The sequence below is a fragment of the Lissotriton helveticus genome, chromosome 1_1 (genome assembly GCF_964261635.1).
Source record: "Lissotriton helveticus chromosome 1_1, aLisHel1.1, whole genome shotgun sequence".
NCBI lineage: Eukaryota > Metazoa > Chordata > Amphibia > Caudata > Salamandridae > Lissotriton > Lissotriton helveticus.
Genome location: NC_136057.1, coordinates 1,139,514,865 through 1,139,520,864, shown reverse-complemented (window position 1 = coordinate 1,139,520,864; position 6,000 = coordinate 1,139,514,865).

Genomic DNA, 6,000 nt, shown 5'->3' with positions numbered 1-6,000 from the left:
GCATAGTGTGGCCCGCCACAGGGTGCAAGGTTTTCCCAAACACCCCTTTTTCCAATGGGAGCCTGTGCTCTCGTTCAGAACACAGGCTCACATTGAAGTCAACGCAAGTCTGACTGACAATCTTGAGATGCATCATAATCGGTCGATTGGACACATAGATAGATAGATAGATAGATAGATAGATAGATAGATAGATAGATAGATAGATAGATAGATAGATAGATAGATAGATAGATAGATAGATAGATAGATAGATAGATAGATAGATAGATAGATAGATAGATAGATAGATAGATAGATAGATAGATAGATAATCACATCACTTAAAACCAAAGTTTGTAAATGTATTGGCCTAGAGAGGATAAACAGATGAGCTGTCTTCACTGGGATTCAACCTCGGGTCCTGCAGCTCACACCTGAAATCAGAAGAAAGCACTGAACTTGCTCAGACACATTGCCTGCAATAAAGTGCCCACTCTCATTTGCCCCCCACAGGGTCGAACTGGATCAGAAAATAGACCTGTGCACCAAGATAGAAATGGTCCCCATTAGTGAATTGGAAAGCTAAAAAAGTTACAAGTTTGCAAATTGAGGCAGTTTGGAACATGTTAAGACAAGCTGTATATACGTTTTGCAAAGTTTGGAAGACTGCATGGATTTGGGCTTGTTGCAAGTAATGTTTGTTTTAATATCCTAGAAATCACCAGACCAGAAAGCAGGCCCACAAACAGTCAAAAAACAGCCCACACAATGACCTTTAAGACCACTGCATCAGGGACTGCCTGATTGCCCTGTAGGCCAGTGCAATCCTGCCCGTCCATTCTGTATCTGTGAGCCCACTGTATTGATTTGATTACAAAAGTAATACAATTATTTTGTTCTGATCTGCTAAAGGGCATTATTATCATGTGAGAAAACACAAGCTGTGACTTCCATAAATATTTAATGTGTGTCAACAGGACATTAGAATATGAGAAAAAGATGACTTTATATTTAACAAACAAATATGCACTCACACAAAAAAAATATTCTTCCAAAATTTTTGAAAAGTTACCCAGTGCAAACAGCAGTCAACAAAGAAGCGGAACAACAAACACTGATCAAATAAACGGAGAGATACAGCCAATATATAACTGCGATGAAGATGTCATACATATTGGCAACATATTGGCAACACATTTCCACATTCTAATCTGGAGAACAGCTCCATAGAGAGAGGTGAGGTTTAGCAGAGAAGGTTGTGTGTGAGACAACCATTGTTTAGACTAACCACAAGCATTACCGCCAGAATAAAAACAACATTTCCCTCTCATTTCAGTAAACCTCACAACACTGGCACAGGGCAGCACTGGAAAAAGAGTCCCTGAATTTGAGCAACAGAGTCATCTATTTGAAAAGCCCACCAGATAAGAAGTCAAACTAACATCATGTTGTCACAGCTAAGTAATTGCCTTCAATGTTATTTAAGATCTGTTTAACTGGTCAAAATAACACAAGTAAAATGCACCTTATTAAACTGCATATAAGAACTTGCCAGTACTGAAGCACTTTCTGCTCTTTACCAAATTACAATTCTAGACTTGCTAAAACTCACTCAAGCCTGATTCAGCAGAGAATCTCAATATATAACTGAAACACTTCTAAGACGTTAATGTAGCAATACACCTAGAGGCAGATTTGTAAAGACAGGAATAATTGAACTTGTCTACAAAAGATAATTTAAACTGCAAAATCACCAGAACATCATAATTCTCCTCATTTGGATGCCTCGTCAATACCTTTCACTCCAACCAAGACATAGAGTGTAACCATCATCAACACACCATTCATTGCATTCATGGCTAACCGAGATCTTTACCCCATTACAACCAAGTCATCAGTGACTTCAATACACATTGAATTAAAACCCAATAACAAGATCAACGCTCCACAAATATATTCTGGATCAAATCGCATACACACAATTAGGGCTCATTTATTGACCTTTTTGGACTTGACCCTTCTGGCAGGTTCAACCCTAAACTTTTTGCTTTTTAATGGTGACCAGGTGATAGTGGCTTTTGGTTTCTGCGCACTTTACCACTGTGTCCCAGGGTAAAGTGCGTGAGTGTGGTGAGATTGGCCTGCCCTCCCATAGGAATGCATGGGGAATGTATGTGGCCATGTTAGTTCCTGATGCGTGGGGAGTGCAGGTGCGAGTTTGGTATGTGCGGACTCGTGTGATTAAATGCTGCGTGATGATGTGTGCGGCGTGAATGTGTCTAGTGTGGAAGTGCCACTTCTAGAAGTTGGCCTGTCTGTGCAGTGACTGTCTGGCTTGTGATTGGCTGGTGTGCCTGGCTCCGTGAGTCAGGATGGGTCTGCCCCGTTGGTGAATGGGGAAATCTGCATGTGATGACAGGGAGGAGCTGCACCTGGGTCCTGAATAGGGCTAGGATTTCCCCACACAATGCTGGCGCCGCCCCCTGTGATGCGTCTAATGTCCCTAGCCTGGCCAGTGAATGAGAAGAGGGGCTGAGCACATCAGAGTGCTCCAAAACCAGCTGCGACTGATTTTTCCCCCACCCTGCACACAGACAAAGGATTTACCTGTATAAAAAGGGGCTGTGTCCCCAGAAATGTGGTTCTCTATTCCTGATCATCCTGACTGGAGGGGGGCCTGCTGCTGCAGGGCGCCAGGAGGACTGCCACTAGGACTGCCTTCCTGCCTGGATGGCCCACTGAGCGGGCCCCTGGGCCCAGCCTTCCCCCCCCTGCTTTCTCCTTCCTAAAGGACTTTTTGCTTTGCTATACTTCCCCTGGACTTGGGAAGGGGACCCTAGCGCTTGGGAGTGCTTTAATTGTCCCTGCAGCCCCGAGTTGCCCTTCCCTGCCTCGAGGGATTCCCCGCCGTGGGGATCCCCTTTGTGCTTATTTACAAAGCAGGTGCTCACCCTGCGTGTGGCGAGGGATTCCCCGGCGTGGGGATCTCCTTTGTGCTTATTTACGAAGCAGGTGCTCACCCTGCAAATTGGCCGAATCTTGGCACGGGTGCCACTCCGTTTCTTTGCCGCCCCTTTGTTTGCTGACTTCAAGAACAGGTGTCCACCCTGTTTTACTTCTTTAATTGACTGAAGCCCACCCCGTATTGAGGAGAACGAACTACCGCCGCCGCAAAGGGAAGGTAAGGAGGGCCGCCGCTCTGCCTCGATGACCCGGAAGTGCAGGCTACAAACAGGAAGCGGACGGGAGCCCATCCGGCGCTCCTGTGACTCGGAAGTGCTGGGGAGCAACAGGAAGCCGACGGGAGCCCACCCCGCGCTCCTGTGCTCCGAGGAAGATTGTGGCGTCATCTCCCGGGGCTCCCATAGCGAGGGTAGAGCCCATGCAGCCCAGGAGAGGAGCCGCCGCCTGGAGGAGCAGGCGGGGCTCCGATGTGGAAAAGTGAGCCCGCGGCAAGGAGAGGACCTCCGCGAGAGAGCAGGCGGGCTGGAGTGGCTGGCGGGACTCCTGTGCAAAAGGGAGAGCCCCGGTGCCCCAGAGAAGAGCCACCGCAGGAAGCAGCGCCGGACGAAGAGCGAAGACCGCAGCAGCAGGAGTCCCGGTGAGTGGGGCTCCGTTTGATCCCCCTGCCCGACCGCGAGTGCAGAAGACCGGCAGCAGGAGCCCGATGAGTGGGGCTCCGGTTTGGCAGTCCGGGGGGGGCATTTGTTTACTGAGAGCCTGCGAGGCTCCCCTGAGGCCCCAGTTGCGTCTGTCGAGCCCACGAGAGGCTCAGGTGGCATTTGCGAGTTCGAGTCCCCCAGAGAGGGACTCCAAAATTTTGAAGGGCATTCCTGAGGGTAGAGCGGCCCCGGTTGGCAACGGGCCGCTCCCCCAGTGGGCGCATCTTTATTCAGAGCCCATGAGAGGCTCTTGGGCATTTTCTTGGTTACTGAGTCCCCAGAGGGTGGACTCCAACGTCGGGGGCATCATTGTTTAGAGCCCACGAGGCTCACGACCTCCCATGTTGTTTTGGGCCCCCTTTCCTGCGTGAAAAGCCCAGAGGAGATCCCCAGCTGCCCAGCACTTAGTGGGCAGCTGCTTCGTTTAGGCCTGATCTCTGTGCACAATCCCTTTGGCTGCCTGCGCAGCCGCCCTGACTTTCTGGACACAGGGCGTTTCAGCCCCAGAGAGGCCATTTGGCCTGGGGACAATTTATGTGTTTATGGCCTATGTGTTTTCGGTGCAATTGTGTTTTTCCTACACCAGTGAATGTGTTTTTATGCGTCATGTGTAATGCTTTTATACCTATACCCCTAAATGTATAGTGATACTTAGGTGGTTGTTCTTCCTAGTACAGGTGTTGCTAGTGAGGTCCTGGTTCCCTGCGTGATATTTTCCTAAGGTGGTTAGGGTTGCGTAGGTGGTACTTACCTTTCATCAGTGGTTACTGGTCGTGTGCTTTATTTTCTATTTGGTGCTACAGTTATTATTGTCCTATGTGCTAAGCGCTATTCCTATAAGAATTATTATTCCTACAAAGTGCTATTTCTAACAAGTATTCTAGTTCTAAAAGTGCTTATTCCTGACAGTGGTCCATGTGGCCCTGTCCTGTACATACATTTATTTATGTATTTATTTATTTTGTGTCTCTTCTATAGTGTACAGGGTACGATAGTTCTTTCTCCATGAGTATTAGCAGAACAGGTATGTTTTTAATGCCTTATGGAAAGGGAGTTCTTCCTGGATTGAACGGATGGCCTGCGGGAGTTTATTCCAGAGGGAAGAGGCGCATATTTGGAAAGTTTTTCCTCCTGATCGAGTCTTTTTAAATCGCGGAGTGGTCAGGAGATTTTTAGAACTGGATCGCAGGAGTCTGATGTTTTTGTAGGGGCGTAAGCTGGAGGAAAGGTAAGCAGAGCCCTTACCCTTGATTGCCCTATAAGTCAATGTAAGGGCTTTGAATTCCACTCTTTTTTGTATCGGTAGCCAGTGGAGTGATCGGCGGTGTGGGGAGATATGTTCCCGAAGGAAAATCCCACACACTAGTCGGACTGCCGCGTTCTGTACTGTTTGAGGCGGTGGCAGAGGCCTGCAGCAAGTCCGGCATACAGACCATTGGCATAGTCCAGATGCGATGTAATCAAAGCTTGGACAATTGTTTTTCTTGTGTTAGTGGGTAAAAAATTAATACGTTTCTTGACCATCCTTATTTTAGAAAAACAGGCGGCCGAGACTGTTTGGACTTGGGTGTGGAAGGAGAGGGTGGAGTCCCATCTAACTCCTAGATTTTTTACAGACTCTTTGGGGATGGGAGGAGTGCTCAGGTCATGTGGCCACCACAGGTTGGAATCAAGGGGAGATGATTGGTGGAAAAAAAGGACCTCTGTCTTTCCAGCATTAAGTTGGAGACAGTTCTTATCCATCCAATGAGCAACTTTTCGTAAGCAGTTTTTTAAAGGATCAAATGTGGACACAGAGATGGTATCATAGGAAAATAGCAGTTGGATGTCATTCGCATATGAGGTGGCTTTGATTCCAGATTGATCAATCAGCTTGGCCAAGGGGGAGAAATAAACATTAAAAAGAAGGGGGCTCAAGGAGGAGCCCTGAGGGACTCCCCACTTGAGTGGACGGTTTTCTGAGGAAAAAGGGGGAGTGTACACTGTTTGTGAACGGTTGGATAAAATAGAGGATACCCATTTCAGGGCCTGGCCTTCGATGCCTTTGGAATGTAGTCGGTCGAGGAGGACAGGAGGAGAGACGGTGTCGAATGCTGCTGATAAATCCAGCAGCACCAACACCGCCCTCGATCCTGCATCAAGTTTCCATCGAACCGCATCAGCCATCTCAATTAGTGCCGATTCCGTGCTATATCCTCGTCTGAAGCCATGTTGGGAGTTGTGGAATGACCCATGCTTTTCCAAGAAGTTTGCCAGCTGCTGTTGTACTAGTTTTTCCAGTACCTTGGCTGGTGCTGGCAGCAAGGAAATAGGCCTATAATTGGCTGGCTCATTAGGGTCAGCGTTGGCCTTTTTC